This window comes from Tamandua tetradactyla, chromosome 5 (assembly GCF_023851605.1).
Source record: "Tamandua tetradactyla isolate mTamTet1 chromosome 5, mTamTet1.pri, whole genome shotgun sequence".
Taxonomy (NCBI): domain Eukaryota; kingdom Metazoa; phylum Chordata; class Mammalia; order Pilosa; family Myrmecophagidae; genus Tamandua; species Tamandua tetradactyla.
In genome coordinates this window covers 106,541,219-106,569,096 of record NC_135331.1, presented here as the reverse complement: position 1 = coordinate 106,569,096, position 27,878 = coordinate 106,541,219, and the positions used below count along the sequence as shown (strand labels likewise).

General features: G+C 36.8%; 1 long non-coding RNA gene, 1 other non-coding gene and 2 pseudogenes across 3 annotated transcripts in view; 1 reads left to right on the top strand and 3 right to left on the bottom strand.

Moving 5' to 3' along the window:
• LOC143684756 (uncharacterized) overlaps positions 1-27,878 on the top strand; it is a 588,096-nt gene that overhangs the window by 540,564 nt on the left and 19,654 nt on the right. The gene's annotated exons all lie outside the window — the stretch shown is intronic.
• Positions 12,742-12,844, bottom strand: LOC143685415 (U6 spliceosomal RNA). Its single transcript, XR_013176645.1, has one exon. It is a non-coding gene; the product is annotated as a U6 spliceosomal RNA (small nuclear RNA).
• LOC143682266 (serine/threonine-protein kinase Nek4 pseudogene) lies at positions 20,338-21,310 on the bottom strand (annotated as a pseudogene).
• Positions 21,438-22,227, bottom strand: LOC143682262 (serine/threonine-protein kinase Nek4 pseudogene; annotated as a pseudogene).

The window sequence follows — 27,878 nt, the reverse complement described above, 5'->3', positions numbered from 1 at the left end:
ATTAGCTCTTTTGTTTCTGTCTTATTTTGCCTCACCAAATGCCCCACAGGGTCATTCGCAAGGTTGCATGCCTCACAATTTCATTCCTTTTGGGAGCAGCACAATAATTATATGTAGATTCCATAGTTCACCAATCTACCTCTCAGTCAGTGTATCCTTCAGCCACCTCCATTTATTGGGCATCATATATATAATGTCCAAAGTCAATATCTATCAACACTCTCAATTTTACAGAATTTCATTGTTAAGAGACTAAATGTCTCAAGAGAAAGATAACCAATAAACACACCCTCACCAAATAGAATATCCAACTGTCCCTTTAAATTTTGTCTCTTCCCCTATTATTTACCCCTGGTGTTGATGTGGTACTGTTGATGTTTTCCTGTTAAATATAGCCCAGAGTATGCTATCACAGCTTTTCTCCTATACCTCGAAATTATACACTCTTTGTACAAGATTCATACCTTTACAGTAGTTCATAAAAAAACTTATATATACTTGTAGTGTTAATTGGTGGGACACATGGGTCTATACAACCCTTTCAATCATGTTCAACTTCAGTATAGACCCATTAGTCACCCACCTTCACTTCTATCTATTCTCTTACATTTAAGTTCAATCTCATTAGCTAACTGTTCTAGCTTCCATGTATCTCTAGGTCCCCTATATTCTGTATTATAAGCTTCTGATTTTACCTTTACCTTAGTCATAAAAGTGGAATCATATAGTGTCTATCCTTTTGTGTCTGGCTCATTTCACTCAGCATTATATCCTCAAGGCTCATTTATTTGTCATGTGGTTCAGGACATCAGTTCATCTTATGGCTGCATAATATTCCATCATATGTATATACCATATTATGTAAATCCACGATGAGCACTTGGATTGTTTCCATCTTTTGGTTATTGTGAATAAGGCTGCTATGAACATCAGTGTAAAAATTTCTGTTTGTATCACTGCTTTGAGTTCTTCTGGGGATATACCAAGTAGTGGTATTGCCAGGTCATAGGGCAACTCAATATTTGTTTTCTGAGGAACCACAAGACTATCTTCCATAGTGGCTGAACCACTATATACTCACACCAGTAGTGCATAAGTGTCCCAAATTCTCCACACCCTCTCCAACATTTGTAGTTTCCTATTTGTTTAATAACAGCCATTCTTATAGGTATGAGGTAGTATCTCATTGTAGTCTTGATCTTCATTTCCTTTGTAGCTAATGAAAATGAGCATCTCTTCATATGCTTCGTAGCTATCTGTATTTGCTCTTTGGAAAGATGTCTATTCATATCTTTAGCCCATTTTATAGTTGTGTTTGTTTTGTTGAGGAGTTGTATGATTTCTTTATGTATACAGGATATTAAGCCATTATCCACAGTGTGATTTCCAGAACATTTTCTCCCATTGAGTTGGCTGTCTTTTCACCATTTTGACAAAGTCTTTTGAGGCACAAAAGCATTTGATTTTAAGGAGTTTCCATTTGTCCTTTTTGTTGTTGTTGTTGCTGTGCTTTGGGTGTAAAGTTTAGGAAGCTACCTCTTATTACTAGGTCTTGATGATGTTTCCCTCCATTTACTTCGAGGATCTTTATAATATTGGTTCTTATATTTAGGTGTTGATCCACATTGAGTTAATTTTTATACAGGGTGTGTAATGTAAGGGTCCTCTTTTATTCTTTTGGCTATTGATACCCAGTTCTCCCATGCCTATTTACTGAAAAGACTATTTTGTCCAAGTTCAGTGGATTTAGAGGCCTTGTCAAAGATCAGTTGACCATAAATTTGGTGGTCTATTTCTGTGCTCTCAATTCAGTTCCATTGGCCAATATTTCTATCTTTGTGCCATGCTGTTTTGACCACTATGGGTTTAAAATAAGTTTAAAAATCTAGCAACTGTTAAGATTTTCTTAAAATTTTCTTAAACTGTTTCTTTTTCTTTCTTTTTTAGGATGCTTTTAGCTATTCAGGGTCTCATTCCATTTTGAGTTTGGTAATTAGCTTTTTTAAGTCTTCAGAGTAGTTTGTTGGAATTTTGATTGGTACTGTGTTGAATCTGTAGGTCAGTTTGGGTAAAATTGACATTACAACTACATTTAACCTTCCTGTCCATGAGTGGGGAATGTCTTTCCACCTATTTAGATCTTCTTAGATTTCTTTTAGCAATATTATGTAGTTTTCTGTGTACAAGTCCTTTACATCTCTAGTTAAGTTCATTTCTAGATATTTGATTCATTTAGTTGTTATTTTGAATGGGCTTTTTTCCTTAATTGACTCCTCAGTAAGGTCCTTGCTTGTGTATAGAAACATTACTGAATTTTGAACATTAATTTTATATCCTGCTACCTTGCTGAATTTATTAACTTAAATAACTTCATTATAGATATCTCAGTATTTTCCAAGGATACCATCATGTCAACTGCAAATAATTAGTTTTACTTCTTCCTTTCCAATTGGGGCTCCTTTTATTTGCCTTTCCTGTCTGATTGCTCTAGCTAGAACCTCTAGTACAATGTTGAATAATAATGGTAACAGGGGGCATCCTTCATTTGTTCCCAATCTGAAGGGGAAGCTTTCAGTCTCTCTCCATTGAGTACGATACTGACCATGGGTTTTCCACATAAGCCCTTTAACAGAAAAGGATGCTGAATTTTGTCAAATGTTTTTTCAGTATCAATTGAGATGATCGTGGGGTTTTTTCCCCTTTCAATTTGCTTATGTGCTATGTTACATTAATTTATTTTCTTTTGTTGAACCATCCTTGCATTCCTAGTATAAACCTTATTTGGTCATGGTGTACAGTTGTTTTAATGTGGTGTTGGATTTGATTTGCTAGAACTTTATTGAAAATTTTTGCATCTATGTTTATTAAGGGGATTGGCCTGTAGTTTTCCTTTCTTATAACATCTTTACCCAGTTTTGGTATTAAACTGATGTTAACTTCATTAAATGAGCTAAGTAGTATTACTTTTTCCTCAATTTTTTGATAAACTTTGAACAGGATTGGTATTAGTTCTTTTTGGAATGTTTGATAAAATTCCCCTGTGAAGCCATCTGGCCTTGAGCTTTTCTTTGTAGGAAGTTTTTCGATGACTGATTGAATCTCTTTACTTGTAATTGGTTTGTTGAGATCTTCTATTTCTTCGTTAGTCAGTGTAACCTGTTCTTGTATTTGTATGAATTTGTCCATTTCTTCTAAGTTGTCTTGTTTGTTGGCATATAGTTGTTCATAGTATCCTCATGTTTTTTTTTTTTTTTTTTTAAATTTCTTCAGGGTCTGTGGTCATGATTCCCTCTCATTTCTGATTTTATTTGCAACTTCTCTCTTTTATTCTTTTTCAGCCTTGCTAGTGGTCTGTCAATTTTATTGCTTTTCTTAAAGAACCAACTTTTGGTTTTATTGATTCTTCCTATTTTTCTTTTTTCTCTAATTTAACTCTGCTTAAATCTTTGTTATTCCTCTTATATTTGCTTTGGGGTTCATTTGCTGTTCTTTCTCATGTTCCTCAAGATGAGCAGTTAATTCCTCATTTTTTGCTCTTTCTTCTTTTTTAAGAATTTAGGGCAATAAATTTCCCTCTCAGCACAGCCTTTGCCACATTCCATAAGTTTTGATATGTTGTATTCTCATTTTCATTCTTCTGAGATGGCTACCTGTTTCTCTCTAGCAATTTCTTCTTTGACCCACTTTTATAATTGTGTTATTGAACATCCATATATTTGTAAAAGTTCCCATTCTTTGGTGGTTATTGATTTCCAGTTTCATTCCATTGTGATCAAAGAGAGTACTTTGAATAATTTCAGTGTTTTTAAATTTATAAAGACCCATCTTGTGGCCCAGCATTTGATCTATCTTGGAGAATATTCTATGAGCAGAGGAGAATGCATATTCTGGTGTTTTGGGGTGTAACAATCTATATATGTCTGTTAGGTCTAATTTATTTATCAATTTTTTTAAGTTCTCTATTTCCTTGTTGATCCTCTGTCTGGTTGTTCTATTTATAGAAGAGATTGGTATATTGAAGTCTCCTTTTATTATTGTTGAAACATCTATCACACTCCCTTCAGGTTTGCCAGTGTTTGTCTCATATACTTTGGAGCTTCTTGATTGGGAGCATAAACATTTATGAATGCTATTTTTTCTTAGTGAATTGTACCTTTTATCAATGTGTAGTGTCCTTCCTCGTCTCTTATGATGTCTTTGCACTTAAAGTCTATTTTGTCTGTTATTAGTATAGCTACTTCTGCTTTCTTTTGGTTGCAGCTTACGTAGAATCTATTTTCCATCCCTCCACTTTCAGTCTATTTGTATCCTTGTGTCGAAGATGAGTCTCTTGTGAGCACATATAGCTGGGTTATATTTCTTAATCCATTCCGCCAATCTGTATCTTTTAATTGGTAAGTTTAGTCCATTAGTATTCTAAGCTATTACTGCAAAAACATTTCTTGAATCCACCATCTTATCCTTTGGATTTTATTTGTCATATCTATAAGTTATTTTCCCTCTTTTCCTTTTTATCCTTTAAGTTACCCTTACTGGTACTCTTCAGTTCTGTGCCCTCTCCAGGCTTTCCTCTTCTGTCTTTTTTTCCACCTGGCAGAACTTTATTATTTCATGTAGAGTCTGTCAATCTCTTGTTGACAGTTTTCTCAGCATTTGTTTGCCTGTGAACATTTTAATCTCTCCCTCACATTTTTTTTGTGTGTGTGCTGTATGGCATAGGTCACATTTCATTATTTTTCCATGATTGCAGCACCATTTGTTGAATTTTTTGTTGTTTCTTTAGATTTTGTTTCTTTCTTTGTTTGTTTTTGGGAAATAGTATGGGCCAGGAATTGAACCTGGTTCTCCTGCATGGAAGGCAAGCATTCTACCACTGAACTACCCTTGTACCTCTTCTCCCTCATTTTTGAAGGACAAGTTGGCTGGATACAGAATTCTTGGGTGGAAATCTTTTTCTTTCCGGATCTTAAATATATCACACTTCTTCCTTCTAGCCTCCATACTGCCAGTTGAGTAGTCCAAACTGTCTTATGTAGTTTCCCTTGTATGTCATAGATTATTTTTCTCTTGCTGCTTTCAGAATTTTCTACTTCTCTTCAATATTTGAATGACTCACTAGTATGTGTCTTGGGGTAGCCATATTTGGATTTCTTCTATTTCGAGTTCATTGGGCTTCTTTGATTTGCATATTTATGTCTTTTATAAGGGTTGGGATGTTTTCCCCCATTATATATCCTCAGCTAATCTTCCTAGCCCTAACTCATCTCCTCCTCGGACACCAATGATTCTTATATATGTGTGTTTTGTTTTGTTCATCATTTCCCTGAGATGCAATTCAAATTTTTCCATCTTTTTTGCCATTTACTCTTTTGTGTGTTCAAAACCAGTTGTCCTGTCCTCCAGTTCACTTTTTCTTTCTTCTGACTCTTCAGATCTGCTGCTGTGTGTCTCTATTATATTTTTATTTGTTCTACTATATCTTTTAATCTCTATGATATCTGCCATTTTTCTATTTATTCTTTCAGATTCCTCTTTATGCTCTTCTAGTGTCTTCTTGATCTCTTTTATGTCATTAGCTGACCCATTGATTTTATTTAGTAGAGTTATATGAACATATTTGATTATTTGTTCCAAGGTCTGCATCTCTTTCAGTTTTAATTTGGTCACTAGGTTGGACTATATCTGTCTGCATCTTCATATGTTTAGTGATCTAATGTTGCCTTTGAGGCATGTAAATATCTTGATAGGTTTACTTTGGAAGTTGATTTACTTCAGTAGTCAAAACTTTGTATGTGCAGGATGGGGGGCATGGAACACGGAACCACAGTGTGGTGACCTGTTGCAGTACATGCATAGGCACAGGTTGGGGATGCTATGTTGGTGCCTGTGAGCATGGGGTGTTGGTCACAGAGGTGTGAAGGTGTGATTCAGGGGCTGTGGGGATAGAGTGCAGCTCAGGCAGGCCTAGGAGAGCAGGAACAGGTTTCAGCATGGGGGCACAGAGGTAGGGCATGGCAGGAGATGGATGGGGGCGACTGTGTGGATGGATAGGGACTGGTGCCCAGGCAGGATATTGGGTGGGTACTTGGAGCATCGGGATCATTGGTATCAGGGTTTGGGGTATGGGCCACAGAGGTGGAGTCACAGGGAGGGCCTGGTGTAGGTGTGTCCTTGCACAGGGGAGGGGTCCAAGGGGGTTGGGATGTGGATGAGTGATTGAGCTTGGGTGGGGCACAGGTTGCAGGGATTGCTGTACATGGTCCAGGGGCAGGTGATGTTGGTGGGTAAGACCCTTGCATGGTTGTGCAGGTGCAGGGTGGTGGAGCAAGAGTCCATGCATGAGTGGTTAGGGGTTATGTGGCACAGATGTGCATATGAGCACCTGCCAGGTGTGGGAGCAGGGCACTTGGGCAAAGGTTTGTACATGTGCAGGGCAGGGATAGAGTGCAGAGGTCAAGAAGTTGGTGAATGGATGAGTGGGTGCCCAGTAGGGAGGATGTGGCTGTGCATGTACTGGGTCTGAGTGGCAGGGCCCTGGTGTGTGTGTATGTAGCGCTTGGGGTCAGTGGGGTGGGGTTGCATGTGTGCTTTGCAGGTGTGTGTGTGTGCGTCTCAAGGGGGCCAGATGCCGATGTACATGTGTGCAGAGCTGATGGGGTGCAGGGTGTGATTATGTGATGGTATGAAGTGGGGGTGGCCCAGGTATGAAGGCGGACATCTGCAGCTGGATGTGTGGGTGACCACTTGTAGGGGTCAGGGAGGGGGATGTGGGGATGAAGGGTCTGGGCATGGGTGCATAGGTCTCTGGAGGGGCGGGGCAAGAGTATGCGCTGATGTGGAAGAGGTGGATTTGGCTTGGGCAGGAGTTTGGCATGGATGCATGGGGAAGTGTGGTCAGGGGGGTGGTAGGAGCCTGGTGGCGGTGGCAGGTGATGGGATTCATGTTCATGGGCTGTGGGTGGAGTCATGGGTCACGAGACAGGGCCTGTGTGTGTGTGGGTGTTGGGCATTTAAGAAATGAGGCTTGGCTTACTTCCTTGTCCCCATCTCACTGTCTTTGCACTCCTGCGAGCTCCAGGTCTCCATTTGGAAAGGGGTACATTAGGCTGTTTGCACTAGCTGGATGATCTCTGGTTTTCTGCATCTCAATTCTTCAGCTTTTGCAACTAGGGCCTCCCTATGTGGAGTGGAAGATACTCCCAGGTCACTTACACCCTAAAGGAATCACTGTCCCAGTGGTTTTTCTGTCACTTCTCTAGCTATTCCTTGGAGCAGGGTTGAACTCGACCTGTCCTATTCCACCATCTCCCAGAACTGAAAATATGATTTTTGCAACCACCAGCTCACCAGCAATAAGAACCCCATCACTGATAATAGGGGAATCATGAATAGTTAATTGCAGGTGGTAGTGCTGAAAAATTAAACCTTCAGCTGGAGATTAAATGGGTTGATATACTGAATAGAAGAAAATAAACTGACAAGTGAAATAAGCCAAATTTGGGACAAATACGAGGGGGACTTTGATGATAAAGAGTATAAAATGGGAACATTTGAAATATTGAAGACTTACAATGAAGAGTTTCAGGATACATAATTAAAATTTAAAGATGGGGTGTTGTCATAGACAACATATAAAGATACATTCATCTCCTGCAAACAGGAGGTAGAAGATGAAGATGTGGCCTAGTACTTAATTCTAAGAGTAGTGGCACTCTTGAGGTGTTTAAGAAGATGTGGAATGCTGAGACATGGGATAATGACACCAACATCATCATGACCTTCTGTACTTTCAGAAATTGGGCTTTTCATTGACATTATAGGCCTGTGTATCATCTTTGCCTGATTACATGCAGAAATTTCTGCCTTGCTAGACAATGTATGTCTCCTTCAGATCTACCTCACCTTCCCTCTTGGTCACAAAATGAATAACTTTGGGTAAGCTGCAACCTGAACAGAATGAGGAAGTGTGGGGTATTCTAAAACAATAAAGAGTTTATATCATATAGGAGCTATGAGATGTAAACCACATATTTTGGAAGGATCCAGAATTTGTACTGATAGGGCTTAATCATGAGTGTGTTTATGTTTATGCCCTTCAATATAAAGATAGACAAGGGAGATATTAATGATGTGAAGTCACCCTCTCACATTATAGAAATTAACACTATAAGGGTGCCCCAAATTACTCTAACCCACTCCTAAGATGTTTTTTAGAAACATTGGGAAAGCAATTAAGTTAAGTAGCAATGAGAGAGCTACCATGGTAGATAATAAAATAAGGTGTTAAAAGACTCAGAGAATTTGTCATGTCAGATTGGAATACAACATTAGACCAAAATAACTGTTGCAGATCAAGGGGTTTAGTGCCTGATGAGCACAGAGCCCAAAACTGTGACATCAGGATTTTGAGAAAAGAAAGGTTCATTATGAGGTCATTTGGCAAGGAGAAAGGAGGCAAGCTCAAACCTGTCCCCCTGATCTAAGAATTTTATGGGATGGAAACAAAGGGAGGTGGAGATAATGGTGGGATTTGGGTTGGCATATTCAGACTAGTTATTTATAGAATCGTCCATCTATTGTAGTAATGTGCCCTTGGACTGTTCGTCCTTATTGAGGGACCCCTCATATTTTATTTGCTTTCCATCTCCCCTCATCTTCATAATCTTGGTTCCAGGGAAGGTAATTTTTGTTTTTAGTTCCTCAGGGGTCAACTGATGGACAATAATTTGTGTCTCTGCACATGCTCCAGTTTATAGCCTGAGACTAAGTTTGCCTATAAAGCAAGCTCTGGAAAAACTTAGTTATGGGAGGGGACAAGATCTTGAAATATAAGTTATAGCTTTAGTCCTGGGTTTTAGTTATGACAATAATATGGGGAATTCCAGTAATCCTCCCATGTTTCACTTTCTAAGAGTTCCTGGAGGACACTCCATTTGTTAAAAGGGCATTTAACAAAGCCCTGGTGTGAGAAAGAAATTGGAATATCTAAGAAGTTCCCTCGTGGCTGTCATTTGTAGGATAGGGCTTATGGCAAAAGAAGTTGTTATATAAAGAGGCTCTTTCATTGCAATGAGTATTATAGAATACTAAAAATAACAGAAGGCAGATGGTGGTGTTTAACCAAAGAAACAAGGCAGGTTTAAATATTGTAAAGATTAGCAATATCAAAGAGTCAACTCAGGGGCTTACCCACAAAGAGTTATGGAAATAGCTTATAGAACATTTTATCCACAGAAGTAGGTTAAATGGGCAGCCAGCAAGGGTATTGCTAAGTCTCTGCATTCAAAAGAAATGAAGTATTTTGGTCAGTTGGCTAATGGTAGTCAACCCAATAAGAAGATTGAATTTCTCATTTGGTTTCCAGACCTGATTTAGTTTTGGGACCCAGAAACTAATGACTGATAAGGAAGCAGGCTCTCTAGGATGACTATCCCTATAACATCACAGCAAGTATATAGATAGGGTAATTATTCCCAAGTCTCTTCCTAAAAGGACATGGCTACTTACTTGGGTAACTGTATACTAGGGAAAGGCTAATACCCAAACACTTTGAGTACTTTTGAACACAGGATCTGGGTTGATATTTAATACCGGAGAAACAAAATATCAACGTGACCCCAATTTTCACCTAGAGGCAAAGAGGACTAGTTATCAAGGCAGTCCTTGGCTCGGTGAGAAAACGAGTTCATTGGTCCCTCCTGGTGGTCAAATAGGCAGGTTCTATATGTATAATTGGCTTGGCAATTTGCAGAAATGTCACAGTGGCCATTTGGCCTGTTATTTCAGAATTATTATAGTGGTGAGGGACAAATGGAAAATTCTGAAACTTCTGCAAACTCAGCAAGGAATAAAGTGAAAATGTTAGATAAAAATTGATATAACATCCTGGCAGTAATAACAGAGGTATTTACCAGGCTTAAAGATCTAATGCACCTGATGATAGTGTTCATGAATAGGTTACCATTTAATGCGCCTGACTGGCTATTACAAAAGTCAGGAAGAATCTATCACAAAGTCAATTAAGTAGTAGCCAGCAGTGCAACTGATATGTCAGCTTTGTTTAGAGCAAATTAACATGGCTTCATGTATGTGGCATGTGACCACTGAAATGGCCTTAAGTATTATTTTTCATTCCTATCAAAAAGTAGGATCAGAAACAGATTGCATTCACTTAGGGACAGACAACAGTATACATTTATCATCTTATCCCAGGGCAATGTGAACTTTCTTGCCTTTATCATATTATCTGAAGTAACCTGGATATATGGACCTGGATAATCTGAATTAGAACACTGTCTTGAACAAATTATATTGGTGGAAGATGAGCACAAAGTGGCAAGTAGGTCAGAAGCTTTAGTAAGACACTTGTTCTCCATGGATAGGAGTTAAAGCCTATGAATTCAAGGACCTGTAACGTGAGTGAAAGTTTTTGGGATGCAATGATCTCAAACATGCTAGGACATTCCCTCCAAATAAGAATACATTATTGCATCACACACCTTCACCACTAAGAAAGAACTGCAATGCCTAATAAGCTTCCTTGGATTCTAAAAGGCAGCATATAGCACATTTGGGAATAATGTTACAACCTATTAACTAGATCACACAAAAAAACTTCCAGCTTTAAGTAAGATTTAAAATGGAAAAGGAGTTTTTAGAATGAATAGGTTGCAGTGAGAGTGACCCTGCTGCTTGAGCCATTTGATGCTGAAAACGAATTCCCATTGCACTATCACTAGAGTTAAAAATCAGGTGCTTGATGACTTGTTGACCTCTTCCATCTTAAAGGGGGCAGTAATTCTTCTTGACTGCTATCAACAAATATTCTGTGTAGGGGTTGAACTTTGCTGCATGTAGTATCTCAGCCAGCACCACTCTCTAATATCAGATGATGCACTTGATCCACTGGCATGGGATCCTATAGTATATAACTTCAGACCAAGAGATCTGCTTTAATGAAAATGAGGTATAGGGACATTTACATGACCATGGAATTCACTAGTCCTATCATGTACTACATCATCTGTGCTGGCTTGAAACTGTTATGTACCCCAGAAGAGCCAGTTCATCTAATCCAATCTTGTGGTTGGGGACATTTTGATTACGTTGTTTCCATGGAGATGTGACCCTGCCCTTTCAAGGTGGGTCCTAATCAGCTTACTAGAGTCTTTTAAGGGAGCTGCAGACAAAACACCCCAGGAGATGCTCATCAAGGATCCACAGGAACCAGGGCCAACAGATGTCACCATGTGCCTTTCCTTGCGACAGAGAAACCCCAGACAAAATCTGCCTTTCTTGAGTGAAGATATCCTTTCGTTGATGTCATAATCTGGACATTTTCATGGCTTTAGAACTGTGAATTTGTAACCTAATAAATCTCCTCATAAAAGCCAATCCGTTTCTGGCATATTGCATTCTGGCAGTTTTAACAAAACAAAACACCACCCAAAGGCTTCTGGTCTTTCAATTTGTTAAAGGCGCAGCTGAAGCACCAACTTAAAGAGGAGTCATGTGGTATTAGAGTTGCTGTGGTAGGCAGATTCTAGACTCTCAGTTCTCTTCCATTCATCTATATTTCTATCTTTGTGCCAGTAGCACATTGTTTTGATTAATATAGTTTGTGGTAGGTGTTAAAATCAGGAAGTATGATTCCTTTATCTTCGCTCTTCTTTTTAAAGATTCTTTGACTGCTTGGGATCCCTTGTAATTTGATATGAATTTGAAGATTAGCTTTTCCAATTTTGCAACAGAAGGCCACTGGAATTTTAATACAGATTGCATTGAATCTGCAAATTGCTTTGGGTAGTATATACATGCTAACAGTATTAAATCTTCCAATCCATGAATACAAAATGTCTTTCTAGTTTTTTACGTCTTTCTTAATTTCTTTCTGAAATATTATGTAGGTTTCAGACTGCAAATTTTTCACCTCCTTGGTAAAATTTTTCCTAGGTATTTTGTTCTTTGGAATTCTGTTGTAAATGGAATGGCTTTCTGGGTTTCCTTTGCAGATTGTTCATTGCTGGTGTTCATCAGAAACACAACTGTTGAGCTTGAAGCCTGAAACTACTGAATGTGTTTATTAGCTCTAGACTTTTTGTTGATTCTTTGGTATTTTTCTATATATCTTCATGCCTTTTATTTATAGTTCTTGCTTAAATGCCCTGGCTAGAACTTTCAGTACATTGTTGGATAGCAGTGATGAATATGGGCAATTGTGCTTTTCCTGATCTTAGGACAAAAGTTTTCTGCTTTGCACCACTCAGTTCAATGTCAGCTGTGGATTTTTCATAAATGTCCTTTGTCATATTGAGGTAGTAGAAAAACTCTTCTTCTTTTTTTAAAACTTAAAGGCTATTGAATTTTGTTAAAAGTTTTTATGTGTCATTTGAGATGATCATGCATTTTTTGCCTTTATTCTTTTAATGATGGTGTATTGAATTATTGATTTTCCTACCCTTACATTCCTGGGGTATATCCCACACAGTCATGGTGTATAATCTTTTAATATCCTGTTGTATTAGTTGGCTTTTATTTTGTTGAGAATGTTTGCACCTATTTTCACAATATATATTTACCTATAGTTTTCTTTTCTTGTGGTATGTTTGTATGACTTTGGTAACAAAATAATACCGGCTTATAGAATTGATTTAGGAGGTGTTCTCTCCTTTTCTATATTTTGGAAGATTTTGATAAGGGTCAGGGTTAATACTTCTTTACATGTTGATAGCATCCAGTGTTAAAACCATTTGCTACCTCATTACTTTGCATGTCATCCTTGCACAGGTGTTAAACTAATCTCCTCTGTAAAATTCCAATTTTAGGATATGTGAGCTTGGTTGGCAGAATTTAAAGCAACCCTCAAAGATCCCTACCCTGTGTTTTATATGCCCTGCATAATCCAGGGACTGTAAATATTATGGATTTTTCTACCATGATTTTGCAGATGTAATTAAGGTCCCAAATCATTTAACTTTAAGATAGGGAGATTGTCTAGGTGGACCTGACTTAATGACATGAACTCTGTCATTCTGGATTTAGAGGTCAAACAGAATATAAAGTCAAAGGTTTGACACATCAGAAGGAACTGATGTGTATTTATTGGCTTTAAGATGAAGGGAGCTACAGGGTTAGAAATGTGGGTGTTGGGGATTGGGTCATGCCCCCAGAGGACTTGTTTAGGCCCTGTGGATGTGAGGACTTTTAAGATCTTATTATTATTAAGGCGTGGACTCGTTTGTGAATAGGACCTTTGAAGATCCTGTTTAGATAAGGCCAGCTTGAGTCAGGGTGGGCTTGAGTCTACATAGCTGAAGACCTTGTAAGCAAATAAATTGGATGCAGAAGACAGAAGCAGTCAGAGAATAAGGCAGGCCACCTGTGATAAAGGCATGGCTATAAAACAGGAACCCCAGGTATTGCTGGTAAAATACAAACAGAACACTGTAGACTTATAGAGAAAGTATGACCTATCAAGGCCTTGATTTTGGACTTCTAGCCTTCAAAACCATGAGGTAATAAATTCTTGTTGGTTAAGCCAACCAGTTTATATTTGTCACAGCAGCTTGGTAAACTGAGATGGTGGGTTTCTCCTAAGAGCTGAAGGTGGCCCCCAGAGAAAGCCATCAAGGCAATAGAGATCTCAGTCCTAAAAGCACCAGGAACTGAAATTTGCCAATGGCAAATAAGAAGCTTGGTAGTGGATTAGAATTCAAGGTAAGAATTCAATCTAGCCAATACCTTGATTTCAGCCTTGTGATATTTGAAGCAGAAGACCCTTCCATGTTGTACCAGTCTTCTGATGTATAGAAGTATAACTAATAAATTGGTGTTGTTTTAAGCCATTAAGTTTGTGGTAATTGGTTACACAGTAATAGAAACTAATACAGATTCTGGCACCTGGAACTGTGATGCTGCCATAGCACACACCTAAATGAGGTAGTGGCTATGGAATCAGGGAGTGACAGGCTGGAAGAATTTGGGGGAGTAAGAAAAAGCCAAGATTCCCTTTAACAGACTACTGGTAGAATATATACACTGATGACTGCTAGTGACAGCTCAAAAGGAAATGAAATACTCTAGTACATTTCAAGTATTAGAAATGGGGGGAAGGAAGATCTGTTTGCTATGTAATGGTCAAATGCTTAGCAAAATTGTGTCTTGTGGTTATGTGGATAGTAAATATGTAAGCAATCAATTTTTTAAAAAGATTTCCAGGCAAACCATCAAAAGTCTGACTTGATTTCTTCTTGCTGCTTATAACAAACTCCATGAAAGAGAGATAAATTGAGGAAGAACTATAAATAAAACAGAAACAGGGCTTATCAAGTAAGTCTTGGCAAGAGCAGAGTTCAGCTTCATAGAATGAGATGCAGGAGGAGCTCTGGCAGAAGGATCCATATTTTTTAATCCAGAGGGCATTCCCTGTTGATAATTGAGTTTTTTCTTAATTCCTGTGTAACCATCTCATCTTTATTCAGAAGTTAGCTCCTCCCTTAGCAGTATTTTTGTCTTGAAATGTGTCTATCTCAGTGGCATTAGTATCTGTCAATAACTTTAAACCTAACCATGCTTGTCCTCCTGCTGAAATCCTTGTGCTGTGTAATCATCATGCAGCCTGGGCTCATGTTCCTATATTTCTAGCTATGTGGATATGCCTGCTATTCTCCAGACCTGATTTCAGCCTCTGCGCTTATTCAGTTTATGTTTGCAGATGATTAACAGTCTTTGTGAATTCCTAAACTGGCTTCACCTTCAGTGAAATTAGAATAAGTACTCCTCTGATTCCTTGAAGAAAACAAATTAAAAAAAATAAGAGTCAAATTTGATGCGTTACTCTTTCCTCCTTCCTCACTTCAAAAGGGGATTGTGAAGAAGAGCAGTTAGAGCCAAGTTAGTTGGGCTAATGATCGAGAAGAGTGGTTGACAAGAGCCATTAATTATACAGTTAGGGTGTGTTGTATAGTATGTGAATAAAATTGTTAAAATAATAATAACGGGGGGAAGAGGTATGGGATCTTCTGGGTTTTCTTTTTTTATTTTTACTTCTGTTTTTGGAGTAATGAAGATATCCTAAAATTGATTGTGGTGATGAATGCATAATTGTATGATGATAGTATGAGCCATTGCTTGTATACTTTGGATGGAGTATATGGTATGTAAATATGTTTTAAAATTGCATTTATAAAATAATAATTTAAAAAGACTGGTTGACTACAAAGCATTATGATAGGGAATTAAAGCTTAATAAAGGTGAAATATGGATGCATTTAGGCAGGGAATTTTTTTCAACAGGGATATAAAGAGTAATTCTGAATAAAAAAATAACAATGGAAAACAGATGAGCTGAATGGTGAGTGAATGAGTGAACCTGAGTCAACTACTCTTTGGGTGAAATTTTCCCTGTGAAATAAGGTGGCAGTTACCTCCACTCCTAAGTACCTGTTGCTTTCCTGAATCAACACGTCCAGCCACATGTGTCCTGGAAGAAACGTGAGCCCCTTCCCTCCCAAAGCACGGGTTCCCTAACAGTTGGTATCAATGGGTACTCTGCCTAGAGAAGGGAATTTGGGTGAGCGTACAGTAGACTTGAACCTGAACTAACTTTACCTTCTTCTTGGTCAGGGCTTATGCTGCATGACCAGAAATTCTGTCTCTAAATTTTATTCGTGTTAAAAAATGACATAGATAATAAACAGTCTCACAACAAAAGAAAACAACAACAAAAACATATCTTTAAAAATTATTCAATTCTTAGGGGACACAAGAGTAATTCAGTAGAATTCTTACCTGCCATGCAGAAGACCTGGGTTCGATTTCCAGCCTGTGTACTTCTCCCCATCAAATAAAAAAAAAAAAAAAAAAATTAACAAATGGTGCTTTGGTAATGGGATGGGCACATGGAGAAAAATGAAATGTGACCCCTACCATATAGCATACAAAGAAAAATTATTCAATTCTTGATTATGGTCTCTCACTGTGCTGTCTCTGTAAACAGAAGGGTGTGACATCTAATATCTTTTACTTTGAGTAATTATTTCACCTACCACTACTGCCTCTTAGAGAGCAGAAGAAACCAGAGTCAAATTTTGTCTTAAAGAATATTATATTTTCCTAATAAATTAGTATTAAATGTCTTTTTTTATCTTTGATTCCGTCTTCCATTTGTATCAGTCAAGCTCTTACAGGTCACATGCAAAATCTTACGAGCAGTATTTTTGAGTGTTATTAATCCAACTGAGTACAAAAATGTTTACAAGACTTTTAATAGCGTGAAGAAAACCTTGGAAAGCTTTCAAAATATTTTGTGAAAACCCAATGCATCATATCGATCAGGATATATCTCTGATGAAAAAAAAATTTGACCCTATTAAAAATGAAATATAATTGTACATCCTCACACAGAAGCACTAGAAAGTATATTACTGCATAAAGAAAATATAATGTTTAATGTAAAGGCAAATAAAAAGTAAGTACCTGAATATTAGGAAAATAATTACTACTCTATTACTGAGGGGAAACAAAAGTGTAAGGAGTTGAAAGTTAGTGAGATGGATGGAAGAGAGAATTCTGAATTCCAACCAGGAGATGATGCTGTTTTTGAGAAAGCTTTGGAAATGAATATGAATGAAGCACAGGAGGACTACATGTACTTGGACACAGTAAATATACGGGTCGGGATGTAGGATGACCTTAGACAAATATCTAGTACTATGTGTTTTTGTGAAGGTTTATGAAACAGGAGGTGAGATCTTTGTCCTCCTGTGTCTTAAAATCTTTTTGGAGTACAAGATATGTATGAAGGAAACTATGAATGTATAATTCAAAAGCTTGAGACAGCATGTACGGTGCTGTTTTATCACAAAGATGAGAAACTCTGACTAATCTAATACCCCACTAATCTCTTTCTTGCTTTGTGCTTCTCAGCAATTATATGCTGAATAGTTTATGTTAACTTGAAATGGATTCTCTAGAGCTTGTCTGCATTTCCTTCCTTAACTATAAAAGGGTCTTAATAGTAGGAACTGTCTTCTGGAACAATATTTAAAATTGTTAATTAATGGTTGTTACTTAAAAAGGCACATGATATGATGATGCTAAATACAAGTAGTTGTGAAGGATTTAAAAAGAACACTTAGATTCAGCTTCCACAATAGAAATTTTTTTCAAAGTGACCAACTCTTTCTGAAAGGGAAAAACACCAGATTAAATAAGACAATTTCTGTAAAAATAACAAAAACAAAATAAACTGAATTAGAGACACCAGAAAAAGCTAAGGTTGAAATCAGGAACACATATACACACAGGGATGCACACACACCTGTTTGATCATGAGAAACAAAAGATACATAAAAGGAAAACATTCAGATATTTATACTAGGTATATTCAGGGACACTTGTTTGAAATATGTTTGCCAGATATCATTTTGTAGAAATGTAAATACATGGTAGCAACCAAATAAACATATGTTTCAATTCCTCTATAGCTTGAAGATGTTTCATTTAATTCTCCCAGTTCCTTGAGTCCCCAGTAATCTCAGGAATATACTTTAGATGCAAGATACCTTGATGCTGCTAAATTTCTTTAAATGAAATGTTTAATGGAAGTGCCCTGTACTGGAATAACACCACATGTTCATAATGACTAGTTTCTTTTAAGAAGAGTTAGTCTGATACAATCTGTGGCAAATTATCAGTCAAATCCAACTCTTAGTATATTAAAATAAAGGACCGTTATCTAAAACAATAATGTCAAATTGAAATGATTGACAAAAGATTCCAATCTTTTTTAAAAAGAAAAGTCATATAGGAAACCACTGAATGTATAGATGCCCTCATTTAATGAGGATAATTATTTCTGAAAGAGACCATATTAAATGAACCTTTTTAATAGGAGAAGTTTAAGGATAGATTTTTATCTTAAACAAGGAATTAAAAAATTAAATCATTTTTCATCTCACTTAACAAAAATAGAATATAATCATAATTATACAATATTTCATAGAACCAAGAGAGATAAATATTGCATTGGGGAAGGATAAGAGTCATAATCTGTACAACAAAATAGGAAACACAATAATATATCAATCTCCGTTTGACTCTGACAGCTAGGAAATGAGAGTAATTGTTGCCAAAAACCATGTATAAAGGTTTTATCAATTTACCTAGGGTCTCTTTCAGTCCTTTACTATTTTATATTGCTTTCTTTTGAAGGGTTTTTTGATCTAACCATTCCTGTTATTTCAGCTGTCCTCTAATTTTTAACTGGTATAACTCTTAGACTCTCCTTTATCAATACCTTTGTCAGTAATGTCAGATCTCCATTTTTTTCTTATGAACTTTATGTAATTGCTATTTTTTTATGTGATTGACTATTTCCTTTTTAGGCAATTTTACTGAGATAGATTCACATGCTATAAAATCCATCCAAATTAAACAAAGGCTCACTGTATGATCACATTGTTGTACATGGATAACCATAATCAATTTTAGAACATTTTCATTACTTCTATCCAAAAAAAAAAAAAGAAAATACAGAGCATCCCATATTCCTTATCCTACCCTGTCATTGACCCCCAACATTGGTGTGGTATATCTGTATCTGTTATGTTCATGAAACAATATTAAAATATTACTGTTAACTATAGTCCACAGTTTGTAATTGCTGCATTTTTCCATATACCACTCTATTACTAATTCCTTATAATAATTTCATACATTTGTTCTTGTTCATGGAAGGAAACTTTTCTATTTGTACTGTTAATCACTCATCATCCACTAAAAGATTTACTGTGTCATACAGTTCCACGTTTTAACCTCTAATTTTCCTTACAGTGGCATACATAACTCTAAACTACCCTTATCAATTGCATTCACACACAACTCAGCACTGGTAATTATACTCATAATAATATGCTATTGCGCCTGTCCACTTCCAAACATTTAAATTCAACCTAGTTAAAAGTTCTGCACATATTAAGCAAATACTCCTCATTTTCTAGACACAGTCTATCTCCTGGTATTCTCTATTTTAGATTTTATGTCTATGGGTTTGTATAATATAATTAGTTCATTTGTGTCTGACATTTCACTCAAGATAATGTCCTCAAGTTTAGTCCATATTGCTGCTTGCTTCAGGACTTCATTCTTTTTTTTTCTCATTTTATAAAAAAAATTCTAGATGGGTATTATCCCTTATTAAACAATTAATACATAGGGTGCAAATCATACATTTAAAACATGGGAAGACAGCCAATATTTTGCTGAACATGAAGGCAAACTTCAGGAGACATTCATTAAAAATAGCCAACAAGGGTGCACAGGTAGTTCAGTGGTAGAATGCTCACCTTCCATGCAGGAGACCCAGGTTCAATTCCAGACCATGGGAAAAAAAAAAAATCAAACAAACTAAAAAGGATCTGGACTTTACTTATAAATTGATTAATTCCAAAAGGAATTAGTCTTTAAGAAATGTTTTGCTGATAGAAGAATAAATCTAGAAAATCAGTTTTTAGCAACATTTTGGTTTATAAAGCCAAAATATATTCCCTAAATAAGGTTCATATTAAATGAAAATGTTAAACATCCATCACGTATAAAAAAGGAATTCAAGTGTTCAAGTACTAAATGCAATTTGATATTCTTCCAATTTACTTCTATAACTGTGAAATGACTTTTAAAAAAAATTTCAACTATTACCTAATGGTATTAACAGTAACAGGTATTATCACTGGATATATTATGTTGCTTTTATCACTATAGTATAATGCAAACCTTCAAATCTAACCTATTATGGCCCTTTTTAAATCTAATTAGTACCTTAAAAAATAGAGTTGTAGATATAAAATTGGTGGTTTAAGGCTCAGTTAAAAGTGACCAAACAAATGGGGGTGCAAGGGTAGTTCAGTGGTAGAATTCTCACCTGCCATGCAGGAGACCTGGGTTCGATTCCCAGCCAAAGGCACTTCCCCAAAACAAAACAAACAAGCAAAGAAACAAAGAAAAATCAAACAAATAAAATTCAACAAATGGTGCTGCAATAACAGGATACCCACATGAATGAAATGAGACCCCCGCCATATAGCATACAAAAAAAAAGTGACCAAACAAATGTCTGATAAAAAATTTTTATTTATAAAGAGGATATGATAAAGTTTCTTTTCCTTTGTTTTGTAAGTTTGATTCATATTACTCTGTAATTTACAATTTTTTTTCAGTAAGAAACCCTCAAGGGAAATATAAGCATGCCTAATGGCCCCTAAGTCATGTTTGTTTGTTTTTTAAGCCCAAAATTATTTAAATAAGTTTTTAGTTATGGCAACAGATTGGAACAAATTCTCAAAAATTCATATTTCCTTCAAAAAATTTCAACTGGTGAGCTTTTTATGCCATTGGAAATCATAAACTTATCACCCATGTTCTCTTTCCCCAAAAGTGCCTCTTTCCCCAAAAGATCATATACCTGCTCTAAAAGCTGAACCCTTGGGGCTTGGGACAACATCAGCTCTCAATACTTCAACTACTCTCCTCATCTTTTCAGAACCTGGCATGATAGCTGAAGGCAGCTTTTTAAAATGGAGCTCCGCTGCCTCTTCTGCAACTTTTCCATGTAGTATTTCAGCGTATCCCAATATTTCCGATGAAGTTTGAACCCTGATACTGGTTTTGGTACTGGGAGATTTTCACACCTCTCTTTAGAATCCAGTTTCAGGATCTGAGCCATGAATTGTATCAAGCCACTTCATTTTATTTGCGTGACTTTTCCCTTCCCTTAAATCCCCATCAGATTTATTAGTTGAACTTGCAGAAGAACTTCTCTTATCCTCTGACAGACAATGGATCGATTTCTTTTCGTGAGCAGCACTGCAGTCAAAAGAGAACTGTCGGGCAGAGATGGGCCAGCCTTCCTCCTGTGCTTTCTCTAGCCCTGTTGCACTCAGAGAATTTCTCTGAAATGAAGGGCTGCAGGCAACATCTCTTCCTATGACTGCTTTATTCGCCTCCTCTCTCTTGCTGATAATGGTCAATCCTTTGATGGTGAGACTTCATTGCTCTTTTAACTGTTCACAGACCCAGTGGCTAACCTACTTTGGTTTTCAGAATCTTTTTGTGTTGACACAAAGTCTGTTTTTCCAACGGTGAAAAGAGAAGGCAAAAGTAAGGGAGAAACCTCTTGAAATTGTCTCTTTTCCCTGCTATGCACAATATGTTTCCTTCTTTTCTGCCATCATGGTTGAGACAGGGAGGGTTCAGACCCAAAACTGTATGGTGGTAATCCAGGGTAAATTCTGTCCTGTTTTCTATAATACATTCATCAGCAACTCAATCCCTGCTGCTGATTGCCAGTGACTGTTCGGTACTGTGCTCAGGCCTGGTGTGCAGGGGTGGCCTTTCAGACTAGCAGATGTCTTTGATGAGCCAATGACCATGGGTTTTTACTAGGACAAACATTGTGTTCACTCTTTATATATGTCTTGGGGCTCTCAGAAGCGTGTGGTTGGAGATGGATTACTTCATTATTTGATTTAGACTTCTCAGAAACCACTGCAGCCAGTGGTTTTAGAGTCACCATTTTTTATATTATTTTTGGAAATTTTTGCCTTTGTGGCCTCAAACAAGGAGATTATGTGCTTTATGTAAGGCTGCCTCAAGATGCTCCTCACAGATGGTCTTTCTTCAGACATTTTGCTCAACAGTGTTATTATCAATTCTGACAGCTCTGGGCTATAACATTTTGGTATGGGGGGGCAGCTTTCCTTCAGTAATCCAATAAAGAATTCATGCTTTCATTGAAAGCATGCTTCAGGGTGGCCATTTAATAAACACAGCATCCCAAAGCCCAGACATAAGACTTATAATTGCAGGTTTTGTTTAAGAACAATTCAGGATTCATGTAGTAGGATTTGTAGATAAGGGAGCTGGCCGTGTTACAGTGGTTCTCATAAACTCAGGCAGTTCCTGGGACACCCACCTTGATGACATTTGTTTTAGTTAAGAAGACATTTTGAGTTTTCAGATAAAAGGTGTGTTTTTCACATAAGTACTGCAGAGCCATGGCCATCTGAACAAACCATTCCACCACCTGATTTTCAGGCATAAACCAGCCCTTCTGCTCTTTGAGATTTTGGTATATATCACCTCCCTCACAGAAGCCCATGACAATGTAGAACACATCGTCCCTTCCCTTCCATGACTTCTTGTAGGTTGGGATGCTTCAGCTGAGACAAGAGCTGTGCTTCCTGTTGTTCAGCTTGCTGCTCTTGGGTGGAGGTAGTTTGGAAATTTAGTTTTTCATTGACATACTGCCTGCCATCCTGCCAGTCCCTCACAAGCATCACTTCCCAGTAGCTGCCCCTGCCCAATGCCTACAGGTAGTAGTAGGCAGCCAGTGGAATGTTCTTGGAGCGGGCTCACAGATGGGAAGACTCTGCTCATGCCAGGCCCAGCCCAGGAGGAAGTGCACCAAGTCTGGGCTCTCTGTGACACTGCAGCCATAGCAATTGTGGCTCACTTCATTTCTTCTTACAGCTGAATAATAATGTATCATATATATATATATATATATTCATGTCATATGTATATATATTCACACAAAAACCCCACATTTTGTTTATCCATTCATTGGTTAATGGACATTTGGTTTGTTTCTATCTTTTGGCTATTGTGAACAATGCTGCTATAGAATATTGGTGTACAAATGTCTGTTTGCATCCCTGCTTTCAGATCTTCTGGGTGTATATTGAGGAGTGGGATTTCTGGGTCATAGGGTAACTTAGCTTTCTGAGTAATGAACGAATCCTCTTCCATAGTAGTTGCACCATTTTACATTCTTATCAGCAGGATATGAGTGGTTTCCAGTTTATTGGTGGCCAATCTAATATGTGTGCAATGATATTTCACTGTGGTTTTGATTTGCATTTTCCTAATAGGTATTGAAGATGAACATTGTTTCATGTGCTTTTTAGTCATTTGTATTTTCTATTTGGAAAAACATCCACTCATTTCTTTTGCCCATTTTTAATTTGAAGTGTCTTTTATATTGTTCAATTGCAGGATTTCTTTGTATGTTGCAGATATCAAACCTTTATTAGACATGAGGTTTCCAAATATTTTCTCCCATTGAGTTGGCTCTCTTTTCACTTTCTTGAAAAGTTCATTGAGGCACAGAAATATTCATTATGAAGAGGTCACATTTATCTTTTTTTTTTTTCTTTTCATTGCCTGTGCTTTGAGTATAAGGTCTCAGAAACTATCACCTATCTGGAAGTATTCTTGAAGATCTTGATGTTTCACTACATTTTCTCCTAGGAGATTTATGGTACTGGCTTTCATATTTAGGTCTTTGTTAATTGAGTTAATTTTTATATAGGGAGTGAGATAGGGGACATTCTTTTAGATATGTATATTCAATTCTCCCAGCATCATTTATTAAAGAGACTGTTTTATCTCAGTTGAGTAGACTTGGGAGGCTTATCAAAAACCAATTAATCATGGAGACTGAAAAAAAAAAAAAAACAATTAACCATAGATCTAGGGGTCTGTTTCTGAGCTCTTTATTCACTTCCATTGATCATTATGCCTATTTTTATGCCAGTACCATGCTGTTTTGAGCACAGTGGTTTTATAATATATTTAAAGTCAGGAAGTGTGAACCCTCCTATTTCATTCTTCTTTCTCAAGATGTGTTTACCTATTCAGAGCCCCTTACCCTTCCAAGTATATTACCTTTTCCATTTCTACAAAGTAGATTGTTGGAATTTTGATTGGCATTGCATTTAATCTGTAGATCAATTTGGCAGAATTGGCATCTTATTGGCATTTAGCCTTCCAATCCATGAACACAGAACACCCTTCCATTTATTTAGGTCTTCCTTTGATTTCTTTTAGAAATGTTTTATAATTTTCTGTGTACAGGTCCTTTACATGCTTGGTTAAGTTTATTCCTAGTTATTTGATACTTTAAGTTGTTATTGTGTGTTATTTATTGAGTACCTCTTCAGATAACTAATTAAGAGTGTATATAAACACTACTGATTTTTGTGTGGTGATCTTATTTCCTACGTTACTGAACTCATTTGTTAGTTCTATTGACTTTATCATAATTTTTCTGGGATTTTCTAAATAGAGGATCATGTCTTCTGAGAATACTGGAAGTTTTATTTTTCCCTTTCTGATTTGGATGCCTGTTATTTCTTTTTCTTGCCCAATTGTTCCAGTCAGGACTTCTAGCACAATGCTGAAAAACAATGGTGACAGTGAGCATCTTTGTCTTCTTCCTGATCTTAGGGGAAAAGCTTTCAGTCTTTCATCATTGAGTATAATGTTTGCTGTGTGTTTTTCATATATGTACTTTATCATATTAAGGAAGTTTCTTTTATTTCCATCCTTTGAAGTGGTTTTATTCAGAAAGGAAGCTGAATTTTGTCAAATGCCTTTTTCTGTATCAATTGAGATGATATAGTATCCCCCTCTTTGATTTGTTAATGCAGTGTATTGCATTAATTGATTTCCATGTGCAGAACCACCCTTGCATACATAGGATAAAACCCACTTGATCAGTGTGTACAACTCTTTTAATGTATTGTTGGATTCAATTTGCAATTGTTTTGTTAAGTATTTTGGTATCTATATTCATTAGAAAGATTGGTTTGTAGTTTCTTTTCTTATAGTATCCTTATCAGGCTTTGGTATTATGGGGATGTTGACTTAGAATGAGTTGTTAGTGTTCCCTTCTCTCTAATTGTTTGCAAGAGTTTGAGCAGGATTGGTATTAATTCTTCATGGAATGATTAATAGAATTCACCTGTGAAGCCATCTGGTCCTGTGACTTCTTTGTTGAGAGGCATTTGATGACTGAATCAATCTCTTGTGATTGGTTTGTTTAGGCCTTCTATTTCTTCTCCAGTTAGTGTAGGTTATTTGTGTGTTTCTAGGGAACTGCCTGCCGGCATTCAATTATTCATGGTATCCTCTTAGGAAGTTTTTTTATTTCTTTGGGGTTTGTGGTAATGACCCACTTTTATTTCTGATTTTATTTATTTGCATCTTCTCTCTTGTTATCTTTGTTAGTCCAACTAAGGGTTTGTCAATTATATGGATCTTCTCAAAGAACCAAATTTGACTTTTTTGATTCTCTCTTCTTTTTTGTCATCAATTTCATCTATTTCTGCTCTAAGCTTTCTTATTTCTTTCCATCTACTTGATTTTGGATTAATTTGCTGTCCTTTCTTTGGCTTCTCTAAATGAGCAAATCGGTCACTGTTTTTAATTCTTTGTTCCATTTTAATGTAGGCAAATAGGGCAATACATTTCCTTCTCATTAAATGTCTTGATGGTATCCCATAAGTTTTGATATGTTGTGTTATTGCTTTCATTCATCTTGAGAGGTGTACTGACTTTTCTTGCAATTTTCTTCTTTGACCCATTAATTGTTTAAGAGTATGTTGTTTAACCTCCATAAATATTTCTGAATTTTCCAGTTCTACAGCTATTATTGATTTCCAACTTCATCCCATTATGATCAGAGAATGCACTTTGTATAATTTCAATCTTTTCAAATTTATTAAGACTTGTTTTGTGAACCCTTGAGAAGAATGTATATCCTGCTGTTTTGGGGTGTATCGTTCTATATATGCTTTATTTAGGCTCTCTATTTTCTTATTGACCCTCTGTTTTTGTGTTCTGTCTATTGTAGAGAGTGTTGTAGAGAGTCTCCCACTTTATTGTGTGATGTCTATCACTCTCGTTAGTTTTGCCAGTCTTTGCCTCATGTGCTTTGGTCACCTTGATTAGATATATATACGTTTATGATTTATTTTTTCTTCTTGGATAACTGCCCCTTTTATTAATGTATAGGGTCCATCTTTGTCTCATGCATTTTGCAGTTAAAGTCTATTTTCATCTGATAATAGTATAGCTACCTGTATTAGTTAGGTTCAGGTGTCAACTTGGCCAGGTAATGGTATCCAGTTGTTCTGTTGCTGTGGATTTAAATCATCAGCATGCAAATTTCCTCTAAGGCTGATCACATCTATGGTTTGCAAAGGGGAATGCCTTCTGCAGTGAGGCTTAATAGGAGAAGTCAGAAGAGAGAAAAACAGCGAAACAGCTCAGCACAGCTCCATGGAGTTCAGTACAGCCCAGCACAACTCAGCTCAGAGCTCAGAGCTGGCTCAGACTCTGACATTTGGAGAAGCAGAAAGGACATGCCCTGGGGAAAGCAGTTTGAACCTAGAAGTGGGGAGAACAGCCTAGCAGATGTTGCTGTGTGCCTTTTTTAATTAGTAAATTTGTAATTAAATAAATCCCCTTTAAAAAGCCATTCCATTTCTTGATTTATGGCACTTTGGCAGTCTTAGCAAACTAAAACACTACCCCATTATTTTTTGGTGACTGCTTGTATGGAATATCTTTTCCATCCTTTCACTTTCAACCTGTTTGTATCTTTGTGTCTAAAATAGGTCTCTTTTAAAAACATATAGTGGGAGAATATTTGTATCTATTTTACTAATCTGTGTCTTTTCATTGGGGAGTTTTTTCCCTTAACATTCAGTGTTATTACCATAAAAGTAGTCCTTACTTCAACCATTTTATCCTTTGGCTTAATTTACCATATCTGTTTTTCTCTCTTTTTCTCCTTTTAGTTACCCTTACTGATAATCTTCATTTCTATGCTTTCATTCAAGACTCTTTCTCTATTGTCTCTTTTTTTCAGCTAGCAAAACTCCCTCTAGTATTTCTTGTTGGGCAGGTCTCTTGTTAAAGAGAAGCTGAGAGAGTTCGTTCTCTGTAAATATTTTAAACGTTCTCTCATATTTGAAGGAAATCTTGGTGGATAAAGAATTCTTGGTGGAACAATTTTTCTCTTTCAGTATCTTAAATATATCTTACTACTGCCTTCTCACCTCCATGGCAGCTGAGAATAAGCACTTAGTTTTACTTGGCTTCCCTTTGATATGATAATTACTTTACCCTTGGTGCTCTCAGAAGTTTCTCCTTCTCTTTGACATTTGAAAGTCTGATTAGGATGTGTCTTGGAGTGTCTATCTGGGCTTATTTTGGTAGGAGTACATTGGACTTCTGGCATTTGCACAATTACTTCTCTTATAAATGTTGAGAAATTTTCAGCCATTATTTCCTCAAATATTCTTCCTGTCCTTTTTCTCTTCTCCTTTTCAGACATCTATGATTCATGTTTGTGCACTTCATGTTGTCAATCATTTTCCTGAGACCCTGCTCAAATTTTTCCATTTTTTTCTTCATTTGTTCTTTTGTCTGTTCAAATTTGGTTGTTCTATCTTTTAGTTCCCCAATCCTTTCTTTTGCCTCTTCAGATCAACTGTTGTGTGTCTCTAGTATATTTTCAATTTCATCTAGGGTGGCTTCCATTTCTATAAGATCTGTTATTTTTCTATGCTTTCAAATTCCTGTTTATGCTTACCGAGTATCTTCTTAATACTCTTTATCTCTAGGCATCTAGTTGAATTTGTTTAAGAGATTTGTTTGACCATCTTTGATTAGTTCCATATTATGTATCTGCTCTGACTTTTTAATTGTTCCTTTGACTGGACCATATCTTCTTGCATTGTAGTATGTCTTGTGATTTTCTGATATCTGGTCATCTGATTATCTTAATGGGTTTACTCTTAAGGTCAGAGTCTTTCTTTTGTTTAGGATTTTGTTGTTGCTTGGTTTTATAGTTAGGCACTTCTTTGATAGTTGGATTTTCAGTATTTTCCAGCCATAACAGGGACAGATACCCATGCAGAGGGTACAGATCAACTCCAGTGGGCCCTGGGATAAGTCTTTTTCCTGCACATTCTGGCCTTCTTCACAGATGACACTCCACATCTACCTGTTTCAACACTGGAGCCACTGAG